At 37.9% G+C, this 14,433-nt stretch overlaps 1 protein-coding gene across 2 annotated transcripts in view; it reads left to right on the top strand.

Annotated features, from left to right (window-relative positions):
- Window positions 1–303: 303 nt before the first annotated feature.
- LOC126424869 (zinc finger and BTB domain-containing protein 24-like) overlaps window positions 304–14,433 on the top strand; it is a 137,187-nt gene continuing 123,057 nt past the window's right edge. For both annotated transcript variants that reach the window (XM_050087697.1, XM_050087696.1), the window contains exon 1: window positions 304–488. The gene's annotated coding sequence lies outside the window, so the exon portion shown is untranslated. The remainder of the gene's footprint in view (window positions 489–14,433) is intronic.

Here is a 14,433-nt window from a genome sequence, read left to right as displayed (position 1 = left end):
AATCATCGTTAAGTCATTGGATATCTATCGCTATGGACAAAGCCGGGATATAGTACATTCTTCTTGACTGCAAATAGTATACTTAATACTCTGCTTTCCTCCGGCGTGAAATGAAACAACTCGTACATGTTGATGGATATCTGTTTCAAATATGAACCAACTAGAAAAATTATAGGCAGACATTTGTGTATCGCTGGTGAACGATAGCTATTGAAGTTATAGGTGCTGTCTATATCGATATCATTATCATATATCGAAAACGTTACGATTTCGATTGTGTTACATTCAGTGTTGTGTGTTTACGACTGGGTAATTTGGGTTAACATGTTGTGACAACCGTGAAGTTTGTGGTTTATGACAAATTTGATGTATTTGTGTTCGTTATTTGTGTACTTTTGCACAGCATCTCGTTTCATTTCTTTGAAGAAAAGAAAATGGAAGAGAATTTTGACGTTACAAGTTTTTCGGAAGTAACATACAACGAAGGCGTAAGTAATATTATTGCTAGCAACTGTAGAACAACTGTTAGCGGAAATGAATTTTCGAAGCCACATTTCTACTAGACTGTGATATTGAGCCACTCAGAACCCGTGGTACAGGTGACAGATTGATTTGTAGTGTAGCCCGAGGTCTGTGTTATGTTCTGAGGTGATAATTTGGTTAAGAGTTGGCGAAGCCAACTGTAAATGTCAAATACAGGTTATCATAATACATTGGTCTGTAGCGTAGCTGGATGTTTGTGTTCGCGCCCTACGTAACGCACTCTGCAACATTAACACAATTTTCGCCAAAAAAAATTTAACTGCAAGGTAAATTCAGAAATAGGCTAGTATAATAGGTAATTGACAAACCACTGAGAAGCGTTTTGATGCACGTAATTTATATATATATATATATCATACATAAGCTACCGAAAAATCAAGCGTCGTCCACCACACAACTTTTACACACATTTCTGTCTGTGTAATTATTCGGTTACTTTAGAAGTCAAAAATGTCGATACGTTTCTGTGATATAAATGGAAAAAGCTGTCATTCTACGCGTCCCCCCGTCCTCTCTTACCCCGTTAACAGTAAAGACCAAGCGTTATATATGAGAATATCCACAGTGTTCCATTATTTTTCATCTGTGCAATTGTTGTAGCAAAGGACTGTCCGGTAAACCAAACATAAAATCGTTGACATATACAGTATTTAGATTTATTTTTGAATAGATGTGTGTGAGCTTTACAGTAAGTTACTATTCGTTCATTCATCTGATTTTGTGCTGACATCAGATTCTCATGTGTACTGAGATGTTAAACCAGGTTTGGTACTACAACGGTAATTCTGGAATGCAGAGCCGTTTGTTTTCCTATTTGAAAATAATTTTCATTACAGTGTGTCTCTTCACCTGGCAGAACCGAGCGAGGTGGCGCAGTGGTTAGCACACTGGACTCACATTCGGGAGGACGACGGTTCAATCCCGTCTCCAGCCATCCTGATTTAGGTTTTCCGTGATTTCCCTAAATCGTTTCAGGCAAATGCCGGGATGGTTCCTTTGAAAGGGCACGGCCGATTTCCTTCCCAATCCTTCCCTAACCCGAGCTTGCGCTCCGTCTCTAATGACCTCGCTGTCGACGGGACGTTAAACACTAACCACCACCACCATCACCTGGCAGAACGTACTTATTGCTCTCTTTCTAACCATAACTGTACTGATGTACTCAGAATTATGACAAATCACCCACTAACATTCACTGATTGGTAACAGCTTTGGTACTTCACAGGCTGCAGAAACAAACATGATCAGCAGGAGCTTTGAAATAGTAAATTGACTGGTAGCAGGTACTAATTTTTTAAAAATGTCAGAACATTGTCATTTCATTTTCTAAATCTCTTCTTACTGGTGGCAACGGTCATCCCTCATTGTTCTTCTGACTGCCATCCTTAGGTAGACTCCTTTTGCAGGAACAAGGGAAAGCCATATGGGTTAAAGTTATAAAGAGAGAATTCAAGAACTTTAAACACTATTACAGGTAAATGTCCCACGCGGCTATTATACTGAAGTATGGGAGCACTGTTGTGTTACATGAGCTGATTTCCTAAGTCTCTATGTTACTGTTACTGTTTCCGGTAATTGTCATTCTCATCCTAGTAGAATGAGATTTTCAGACAAAGTCCTTAGACACACATCCTTTTGTTTACCGTTGGATTGAAAAACTGTGGTAATCCAACCTGGTTTCAGCAGTTGTGCAGTGCTATTCACATAGCAAGAGAGCACTGACTCCTTGACAGGAAGTGTTATGCTACTTGCTAAAAGCAAACTTTTGCTGCAGAATGACGTGAGCTGGTGATACATACAAGCCCAAGAAATCCTCTGTTTGTTGATATTACATCCATCTGTCTTCCTGCTTTTCTTTTCCAAGTAACAACCGTTTCAGTTGCTGATTGACGGGGTGACATGAGTCGGGAACAAGTGTGACACAGCAACAGTATCCCTCTGCAACTTTGTCGGCTAATTTCTAGATCAGAAATGCTGCCAGCCTTAACAGGTCAATAGAAGTGTCCAATTCCACCCGTCTGCTTTGACCCACAATGTAATGGTGTGGTGTGTGATGTCATTACGGTGCAGAGTTATTGAGTTGGTTGTGTTTGTAGATGTCATGTTGTTATTTGATGGTTCCTTCTTGTCTTGGATGTGGACATGCTGAGTTTAACTTGCGGTATTGGGTTCATTTGAGTTTTGGTTGTCATCATGTAAACATGATTTTTGTGTGTGTTTTTGGCATTTTTGTTAGGTCTGATTAATTTGATGTTTTGTGTGTGGAAAGAAGTCAAATTTTTTTTAATGCCTTTTTGTTAGTTGTGGATGTGACAATGAAGTTCACGAGTGTATCATTACATTCCGAGATTGGTGATGATATGATGTCTGTCATACAGTTTCTGCAGATGTTCGGTCTTATTGTTGAATATGTTACATGTCATGTTTGTGATGTGGCATTGTAGGCATCCAATTTTTGTTTTGGTTTCATTGTGTAGTAATTGCGATGTTTTGTGTGTTGTATATTTTTGGTTGGTCAGTTGTGTCTTAATTGATGTAGTGAATGTGGGGTATTTGGGTTTTGAGGTGTAGAGGTTTTGATTCCAATTTTTTGAGTTGCTGGTGTTGGTTTTTTGGTATTGATAGTATATAGCTCAACCGCAGCTCTTGATACCAAAAGGGAAATGCCCGGTTCCATTTTTTGATGTTGTAGGTGTTTGTTTTTTGACATTGGAAGCCATGGTTGAGCTAAATAGATCAAGGGAAATGTCCGATTTCTGTGATTTTGTTGGTGTAGTGGAATGCTGCAATAAAATTTTTTTAATATATTGTTTTAGGACCATGTGGATATATATATTTTTTGTTCCCACCCAAAACCCCCAATTTTCCATGGTTGTCCCATTAGTTTTATCTTATTTGTGGGGATGATATGTTATTGTGTCATTTTTATTCTTGTTTGCATTTGTTGGCATGTGTACATAGTGATGTCATTGTTGTCATTTTGTATATGTTGGAAGTAGCCATTTCTGCCATATTGATGACATCATAGGTCAAAGCAGACAGATGGAATCGGACACTTCTGTAATTCCACCATAACCCATTGGTTGGCAACACATCAATTTCACATAGCCAGTGGGATGATGATGATTTGGTCTTCAGTGCGAAGATTGGTTCAGTGCTGCAGTCCATGCTAGTCTGTCCTATATCCCGTGCAAGCCTCTTCATCCCTGCGTAACTACCACAATCTAAAACTGTTTGAACCTACTCACTGCAGTCAGCCCTTTTCACCACTTTACTATTACAACCCCCCCTCCTTCCCCCCCCCCCCCCCCCCCCCCCCCTCAAAAACACACACACCAGAAATTTCTTTTCTGCTCAGTTTGATTCTATTCTCCCTCATTAGCTGTCCAATCTATCTATCTGCTCATCAGTATTCTCCTGTAGTGCGACAGTTCAGGAGGTTCTGTTCTCTTCTTGTATGAACCATTTATCATACACAACAGTCTGACTTCTGTACAAGGTTATGCTCAATACAGATAACTTTGGAAAAGACTTAGGCCTACTAATATTTAAATGTTATAAAAATATCTCTCTTTCAGAAATACTTTTATTGCCAGTTGCATTTTATCTCCTCTCTACTTCAGTCATCATCAGCAATTTTGCTGCACAAACAGCAAAACTCGTCTATATCTCTGGTGTCTCATTTCATAATCTGATTCCCCCAGGACCACCTGATTTAACTGATGACATTCCATTAACCTTGTTTCACTATTGTTGATATTCATCTTATAACCACTTTTCAGGACAATACCAATTCTGTTCAACTGCTCTTCAAAGTCCTTTGCCGTGACAATTAGAATGTCATTAGGAAACATAAGAGCTCTATGTCTTCACCCTGCATCTTTCTCTCAACAAATTTCTCCTTAGTTTCCTACACTACTTGTCTAGTGAACATATTGAGTAATGTTGGGGATAGGGTACAGCCCTGTCTCACTTCCTCCTCAACTGCTGTTGCCATTTCATGTCCTTTGATTCTTATAGCTGCAGTCTGGTTTCTGGAGAAGTTGTAAATAGCTTTTTGCTTCCAGTATCTTATTGAAGCTGCATTCAGAATTTCAGATAATGTATTCCATTCGGTATTATCAAAAGTTTTCTGTAAATCTGCGAGTGTTGTAGATGTAAATTTGTCCTTCCTTAACCCTTTAACTGCTCTGGATGTGTTAACATGTGTGCCTTTGTACCAGTTCCTGTGTGCTCTGAACGTGTGTACGCGACACAGGGACAGGTACAAAGGCACGCGTGCTAACACGTCCAGAGCAGTTAAAGGGTTAACCTATCTAATAAGATTAGTCATCGGCTAGTGAAAGGATAGTTTTAGGTAACCAGTGAGAAGCGAATAAAATGGTAATGTATTTTGGCCATCAAAATTGAAATCATTCAATGTGCTTCATGGGTTATTTTTGATTTTCTTAAATTCATGCCTCCACAGCTTCTATATTTATTTTACTATTTCTTAGAATTAAAGTTGTTTGGTTTGGTTGTGAGTTGGTGAAACCAAGTAATGTGATGTTATAACGAGAAACTTGGCAACATTTAGGGAATAGAATATGTAGTTATTTAGAAGACATTCAGCGAACACCAATTAAAAATGATTTACACTTTTTGGTTTGCGATTTTGGGTACCTATCATCTACATGTACATCTATACTCTGCAAACCACTGTGAAGTGCATGGCAAAGGGTACGTTCCTTTGTACCAGGTAGGGTTTCTTCTCATTCCATTCACCATGTAGTGTAAGAAGAATGATTGTTTGAATGCCTCTGTGTATGCTGTAGTTATTCCACTCTCATCCTCACGATCCCTATATGAGCAATATGTGCCATGTGACTAGAAGAGATAAATTTTTTAACATTCAGTACAAATTGAAGTAATAGCAAGTCTATACTTCAGGTACTTTTCTGGAGATTGTAAGGTAATTACATCAGCGAAAGTAAAAGAAGGGCAATAGAATGTAGTCCAGGTAAATCAGGCAATGTTGTGGGAATTAAATTAGGAAGTGAGATACTGAATTTAATCGGTGAATTTTACTATTTGGTTGCAAAACAGCTGATGATGACTGATAGTAACAAGAAAAACATTTCAGAGAAAGAGAGGTTTTTTTTTTTAAAATACAGAAATAAATTGAAATGCTAGGAATTTTTTTCTGAAACGTTTTGCACAAAGTATAGCTGCCTGACAAATTGGAACAGTGATGACAAATAGTTCTAGTAAGAAGCGATAGAAACTTCTCAAAAGTGGTGCTACAAAAGAATACCTAAGATAAGGTGGGTAGGGTGAATTACTAATGAAAAGGTACTGAATCAAATTGGGGAGAAGAAAACTAGTACAGCTTGACTAATGTAAGTGATTGGTTGATAGACTCATTCTGAGGCATCAAGGAATTGTCAGGTTGCCAGGAGGAGACCAAGTATGTGTGCTCAAATGGCTGAGGGTGTCAGCAGTTATGCAGAGAGGAATAGGCTTGCATGTTATAGAATAACATGGAGAGCTGCATGAAGCCATTCTTCAGACTGATGACTAGATCATCATTATCATCAACAACAACAAAATACCAAAATCTAATGTAGTTGGCATAATGATTATTTTATGTTAACAATTTCTATTTCCGGAATAGTAGACTGCAGATTTTGTCAGACTTTGATGCAGCTGCTTCTGCTCATTGTAGTGACCATACTGTCTGTCAAGTACTGTGTCATTGCCTACCTACAACCAGCTGCAGTACCCACACCACTTTCTCTCCTCATCTTGTATTCATTTCACCCCTTGCAGTGAGTGCTGGTAGCGATTTTGCTCCCCTAAACATATAATGTACGGCACTGTCATTGGCGTAGTCTCTTATAAACTTTCTGAACTATGTAAATATTGAGTGTCAGGGATATTTTTCTCCAAAAACTGGAGACATTTATTCAGATCACAATTTCGCTATCCACTTGAAATGAAATTTTTACTACAAAACTGCTTCTCATTCATCTTACTCCTAGTGTCTCATGGCGTCAGTAACTCAACGTCTGTTGTACAGTTATAAAAGGAGATCCAGCTGTGGGCTAACTTTAAACTTTGGGATGGGTAAAAAAACCACAGCTGTCATAAATGCCCAACCCCCTCCCACCCCTTATTAATATAGTATACCATCAAGTAACAATGAATAGCGTATGAAGTTCTGAGTTATTGGGTTGATGAAAACTTAAACCAGAAAAATCATGTGATAAGTGTGCTAAAATGTTTAGGTTCAGCTTTCTTTGCCATAATAATAATTGGGAAATACGGAAGCGTCCGATCCCACCTGTCTGCTTTGACCCTTGACGTCACAAATATGGCGGAAACGACCATAAACCACAATTCCAATATGGCGCATATAAAGTCGGTATGTACACATTATGAGGACGAAAATACATCTAAAAACAAACACACACACTTTCTACAAAAAGCCTAATAACACTAACAGGACAAGCGTGGGAAATAGGGTGTTTTAGGGTGGGGGCAAACTAAATATAAACAAATTTAGACACCCAACCCCATACAAAACCACACAAAATGACGAAAAAAAAACCGACATCACAAAACTCCCCAAATACCAACACAATATCATCTGGAATCGGACACTTCCCTTGACCTATATAGCTCAACAGCAACTCCCGATCCCATAAATTAAGATCAAACACTTTCCTTGGCCTACATAGCTCAAAAACATCTCTCGATAGCAATATCAACATACACAACCAGACATTGGGATCGAACACTTCCCTTGTCCTGCGCACTGTTAATTTTATCTGTCATATCCATTCCTGAACAGAAACAACAACCGATTAATTTTACTAAAATTACCACATGATGTACAGCGAACAACACTAAATTAACCTTCACACAAAGTCGTTAACTCACTGAAACGAATTCCACTACAAACACAGCCAACACTCGAACAATTCTGGTTAATGAGCAAAAGCAAACTGAGCCCATTACACCACACAAACGAAAACCCTGAACATACCACCAGAGAGCACAACAAACCACAACACGACAACATCTACAAACACACCACACTCACAAACAAAACTCTGCGCCGTCATGACGTCACACACAACACCACCCTTACATCACGGGTCAAAGCCAACGCATGGGATCGGACGCTTCTGTCGACCCTATAATTCTCAAAAGTTATTTTTTATAGATAAACATTAATATGAACAATATTCAGTTTTGTTGAAGCAGTCTGTGCTCATTACCCACTATTAGGATAAAAATGTTGTGTTACAGACATAACTTAGAAAATCAAAAATAATATACATGTATTTGAAATTCTTGTAACACCTGTGATGTCTTCAGTACACATAGAAACTTGCGGTATTTGTATAAATACAAGGGACAGTGTTTACAAAAATATGTCAGACATTAAATAAGTATACTCTTAAGTGTTCCATAAACAGGGTTTATGGAACAATCAGTATGCTGGGAAAGCTTTAAACATCACATACTCTTGTTGTTGTTGTTGTGGTCTTCAGTCCTGAGACTGGTTTGATGCAGCTCTCCATGCTACTCTATCCTGCGCAAGCTTCTTCATCTCCCAGTACCTACTGCAACCTACATCCTTCTGAATCTGCTTAGTGTATTGATCTCTTGGTCTCCCTCTACGATTTTTACCCTCCCGCTGCCCTCCAATGCTAAATTTGTGATCCCTTGATGCCTCAAAACATGTCCTACCAACCGATCCCTTCTTCTAGTCAAGTTGTGCCACAAACTTCTCTTGTCCCCAATCCTATTCAATACCTCCTCATTAGTTACGTGATCTACCCACCTTATCTTCAGCATTCTTCTGTAGCACCACATTTCGAAAGCTTCTATTCTCTTCTTGTCCAAACTGGTTATCGTCCATGTTTCACTTCCATACATGGCTACACTCCATACAAATACTTTCAGAAACGACTTCCTGACACTTAAATTTATACTCGATGTTAACAAACTTCTCTTCTTCAGAAACGATTTCCTTGCCATTGCCATTCTACATTTTATATCCTCTCTACTTCGACCATCATCAGTTATTTTACTCCCTAAATAGCAAAACTCCTTTACTACTTTAAGTGTCTCATTTCCTAATCTAATACCCTCAGCATCACCCGATTTAATTTGACTACATTCCATTCTCCTCGTTTTGCTTTTGCTGATGTTCATCTTATATCCCCCTTTCAAGACACTGTCCATTCCGTTCAACTGCTCTTCCAAGTCCTTCTTCTCCATGAATTTTAATACCTACTCCGAATTTTTCTTTTGTTTCCTTTACTGCTTGCTCAATATACAGATTGAATAACATCGGGGAGAGGCTACAACCCTGTCTCACTCCTTTCCCAACCTCTGCTTCCCTTTCATGCCCCTCGACTCTTATAACTGCCATCTGGTTTCTGTACAAATTGTAAATAGCCTTTCGTTCCCGGTATTTTACCCCTGCCACCTTCAGAATTTGAAAGAGAGTATTCCAGTTAACGTTGTCAAAAGCTTTCTCTAAGTCTACAAATGCTAGAAACGTAGGTTTGCCTTTTCTTAATCTTTCTTCTAAGATAAGTCGTAAGGTTAGTATTGCCTCACGTGTTCCAACATTTCTACGGAATCCAAACTGATCTTCCCCGAGGTCCGCTTCTACCAGTTTTTCCATTCGTCTGTAAAGAATTCGCGTTACTATTTTGCAGCTGTGACTTATTAAACTGATAGTTCTGTAATTTTCACATCTGTCAACACCTGCTTTCTTTGGGATTGGAATTATTATATTCTTCTTGAAGTCTGTGGGTATTTCGCCTGTCTCATACATCTTGCTCACCAGATGGTAGAGTTTTGTCATGACTGGCTCTCCCAAGGCCATCAGTAGTTCTAATGGAATGTTGTCTACTCCCGGGGCCTTGTTTCGACTCAAGTCTTTCAGTGCTCTGTCAAACTCCTCATGCAGTATCTTATCTCCCATTTCATCTTCATCTACATCCTCTTCCATTTCCATAATATTGTCCTCAAGTACATCGCCCTTGTATAAACCCTCTGTATACTCCTTCCACCTTTCTGCCTTCCCTTCTTTGCTTAGAACTGGGTTGCCATCTGAGCTCTTGATATTCATACAAGTGGTTCTCTTCTCTCCAAAGGCCTCTTTAATTTTCCTGTAGGCAGTATCTATCTTACCCCTAGTGAGACAAGCCTCTACATCCTTACATTTGTCCTCTAGCCATCCCTGCTTAGCCATTTTGCACTTCCTGTCGATCTCATTTTTGAGACGTTTGTATTCCTTTTTGCCTGCTTCATTTACTGCATTTTTATATTTTCTCCTTTCATCAATTAAATTCAATATTTCTTCTGTTACCCAAGGATTTCTATTAGCCCTCGTCTTTTTACCTACATGATCCTCTGCTGCCTTCACTATTTCATCCCTCAGAGCTACCCATTCTTCTTCTACTGTATTTCTTTCCCCCATTCCTGTCAATTGCTCCCTTATGCTCTCCCTGAAACTCTGTACAACCTCTGGTTCTTTCAGTTTATCCAGATCCCATCTCCTTAAATTCCTGCCTTTTTGCAGTTTCTTCAGTTTCAATCTGCAGTTCATAACCAATAGATTGTGGTCAGAATCCACATATGCCCCTGGAAATGTCTTACAATTTAAAACCTGATTCCTAAATCTCTGTCTTACCATTATGTAATCTATCTGATACCTTTTAGTATCTCCAGGATTCTTCCAGGTATACAACCTTCTTTCATGATTCTTGAACCAAGTGTTAGCTATGATTAAATTATGCTCTGTGCAAAATTCTACAAGGCAGCTTCCTCTTTCATTTCTTCCCCCCAATCCATATTCACCTACTATGTTTCCTTCTCTCCCTTTTCCTGCTGACGAATTCCAGTCACCCATGACTATTAAATTTTCGTCTCCCTTCACTACCTGAATAATTTCTTTTATCTCGTCATACATTTCATCAATTTCTTCATCATCTGCAGAGCTAGTTGGCATATAAACTTGTACTACTGTAGTAGGCATGGGCTTTGTGTCTATCTTGGCCACAATAATGCGTTCACTATGCTGTTTGTAGTAGCTAACCCGCACTCCTGTTTTTTTTATTCATTATTAAACCTACTCCTGCATTACCCCTATTTGATTTTGTATTTATAACCCTGTAATCACCTGACCAAAAGTCTTGTTCCTCCTGCCACCGAACTTCACTAATTCCCACTATATCTAACTTTAATCTATCCATTTCCCTTTTTAAATTTTCTAACCTACCTGCCCGATTAAGGGATCTGACATTCCACGCTCCGATCTGTAGAATGCCAGTTTTCTTTCTCCTGATAACGACGTCCTCTTGAGTAGTCCCCGCCCGGAGATCCGAATGGGGGACTATTTTACCTCCGGAATATTTTACCCAAGAGGACGCCATCATCATTTAATCATACAGTAAAGCTGCATGTCCTCGGGAGAAATTACGGCTGTAGTTTCCCCTTGCTTTCAGCCGTTCGCAGTACCAGCACAGCAAGGCCGTTTTGGTTAATGTTACAAGGCCAGATCAGTCAATCATCACGTACTCTTAAGTGGTCTAAAATAAGACAAATGTTTTGTATTTAATATTTTAGTTTTACAGGTGCAACACATCAGATAAGAGAATAAATTTAGTTTAAAAGATTTAATTTAATTTGAACAAAAGCTAATGTTTCTTGAGACTCTGTGATCAGCTCTTGTAAAGTACACACTACTTTTCTGGCCGTACATATTGATTTCCTACTCTCAGAAGGCATTTAACTAAAACGTTCTTATTTGACATTCTTCTCTGACAACTTGTACAGATGTTCTAGTTCAGATTGTGATAACAACAGCCCTCTGTCCAAAAGCCTGCGAAAAGTTTTCAGCATTGCAGCAGGTTGTGAAAGAATGTATGGTTTTTCTTTTTGTACACTGTACGCTGCAATAAGTTTGAGTGCACCTCAGACAGGAAACATATTTTAACGGTATATTTCCCAATGGCATAAAAACTGTGGAACTGCTGAGTGTTTGGTAGAGGTCTGATATCTCTCCAACACTGCTGTAACTTGTTAGTATGGCTCATTACCTTCTCTGCTGGGACTGCTGTTATATTAAATTTATCAGTTATTGATTTTGCACTTGTACAAAAGGTGTGCAGTCAGTAATGAGAGCTTGTCTAGCTTTTTCAGACTGCAACACATGATACTTCAGCATTCCTCCCAACACCATCAATAGTTCCTTTTCCTTGTGATTGCAAAAGAAATGCCAATGTAAAGCAAGACAACAGTCATCTTTCCTGAAAGTTATGTTGGCTAAAGTATTTAAAATGTTGACAAACTCCATCAGAGAGTATTTCCATCACTTTACAAATAGGAATTTTATTATAAGGAAGGACAGGAATACCGCAGTCAGTTGCAGCCCTATCAGATTGTTATTGTTCTTGCATATCTAGATTTCAGCTATAAATATCCATCTTCAGTGAATGTGATTTAATTGTAATCCAACAAACTCCTATTGGTACATGTCACAACACAACTTTATTGATGACATAAACTGATGGGAACTTGATAGATTACAACTCAGTCAGATGCACTGAAGATAGTTATTTATAGATGAAATGTGGATATGTGAGAACAATGAAAAACTAATGGGATTGCGACTCATTGTGATACTACTGTCCTTCCTTAATATACTGTTGCTGTTCACAGTGGTTCTGTATGGTATCAGAATTGGTGTAGGAATTTTCTTTTTTAGTTTCTAAAGTATTTTCTGACTAAAAACATGAATAGCTAGCATATCACATTGCAGATAATCAGATTCAATAGCAGATGAAAGTAGACTGGTAACTGTCTGCGACTTTAACTACTCTTTCTGTCTCAATCTTTACTCCATTGATACTAGCTAATGAGTTCTTGTGAGGAGACAATCAGTTGAGGAATTCTGGATACTTCTTTAAGTTTTCACATTTCTGCAATGTGTCAAACATTTTTTGAGACACATTTTGGAATTCCTTGTGTCATTAGAGCATTATATCTGTAATAGAATTTCTGGCACTGTGATACGTTTTAATTTTTTTTTTCATAGCTAATTAAAAGAGCAAAATAATTTTTGTTTGAAATTATGGATGTGTAGCAAAATTTGTACAGATGTAACAGTTAATAAATTCCCTATTTTATTCTTTTGTAATGTAAAAAGTATTTCAAGTTTTATTTGAATTTGTTTTGAGATGTCTAAATGATTCGTTGGAAACATCTGAATAGCAAAGAAATACAGCACTATCAAAATATAATGTATCAAAAGTCATGAATTTTTCCCCACTTAGAGTGAATGTCCATTAGTTCCTTTCGGCAGAAATATGATGTATTCATCATTATGGTGTAAGATATTGTACAGTTTCAGAAATGGGTTTATGTTCATCAAGACAAAAATCTTTAGCATTTCACATTTTCTATTTTGGTTTCACTTTTGATGGGATTAACCTTAAGATATTTTGCGTATTTTCATTCACAGGTGTCTTACATGATAATATTATCATAAATCTGCAGTTGCCCTCTACAACAACACTGGATAAACAGCAGTTTCCCACAACCAGTCATTAATAAAATTGATGGAGAACTTTAAATCACTGTGTAACACTAATGCTGCCTTTTCATTAATGTCAGCTTGAAAGTCACAGAGATACCCAAACATGAGACTTGGGAAACTCTGCTAAATTCCACAAGAGCTTAGGAACGAATTTAAGAAAGACACACAAGGCTTGGGAACCTTTATTAAGCTACTCACTAACAGGCTCGTGAAACTGAAAAAAGTCCCTCGGTCCTGCCTGGACTTACCTGGCTATCAGATGTGAACCCTTGGCAATAATGATGCTAAATTGTAGTGGCAAAAACCACCATTTACCATTGCAGGTTTTAGTTATGATAACTTCAAAAAACCCTAGGTTTATATGGTGCTCCAAAGTACTGATTTTCATGACAAATTTACTATATAACTATAGATCTTCAAGGGGAAAAATAATTACAATTTGATATTTTATCACGAGAAAAGTGTTCTTTCAAGCAGTAGGTAAAACAAGTATGGATCAGTCATACATTTTAAGAAACTAGGACTCAAAAATAGCTTACTTTGGCAGAAAATTTGTTTTCCAGCAGCTTCATGTCTATCTCCAGAGTATTAACTCACAAGTGATAAAATTTAGTAGCTTTATAATTAAACTACTGGGCAAGAAGGTCACAAAGGAACAGGTTTCTAAACCTTCTATATAAAGAGATCAAGCTAGTTCAACTTGGGAGAAAATTTGTTATGATACACTTTATTGGCAACTTTGAGTGGCATTTAGAGCAAAATAGTGAACCAAATGACTTAAAACTTACTGAATGTGCACAGTGCATATTGTTCACTTGTGTTGTCCAGTTTTTTAGCTTAACAAAAATTGTCTGCTGAATTATGGCACTTCAGAAATGGCTACAATTTTTGAAATGTCAGTATATTTGTGAATGCTTCACTTAAGAGGCCCTTGTTGACAAAGTGTTAAAAACTTGGGAGCTAGAAATTTGGAAATCTTCCTTTGGTCATTTAGCAAACCTGCACACTGAATTTGAACTAAATTGTAGATGGTCAAGTGAGGACGCGTAGACCACTTAACATGGAGTCTCCCATGTCGAAGTTTAGTGTTAAACAAGTGGCTGTTTCTGTTTCTTCTACTCTCGTCACACGTTTACCTTTTGATTTATAAGCTAATGCTAGTCTGCTAAGATGTGTTTTACACATCTTCTGTATCTATTTGTACCATGTATTGTGTTTACTTATAGCTCCTGTGTCATTAAATGACGTTAAAAATATGTTTTTGACATGGCTACTTACTAAAATTA

Source organism: Schistocerca serialis, chromosome 10 (assembly GCF_023864345.2).
Source record: "Schistocerca serialis cubense isolate TAMUIC-IGC-003099 chromosome 10, iqSchSeri2.2, whole genome shotgun sequence".
In the NCBI taxonomy this organism is placed as follows: domain Eukaryota; kingdom Metazoa; phylum Arthropoda; class Insecta; order Orthoptera; family Acrididae; genus Schistocerca; species Schistocerca serialis.
This window is presented reverse-complemented; position numbering and strand designations above follow the sequence as displayed.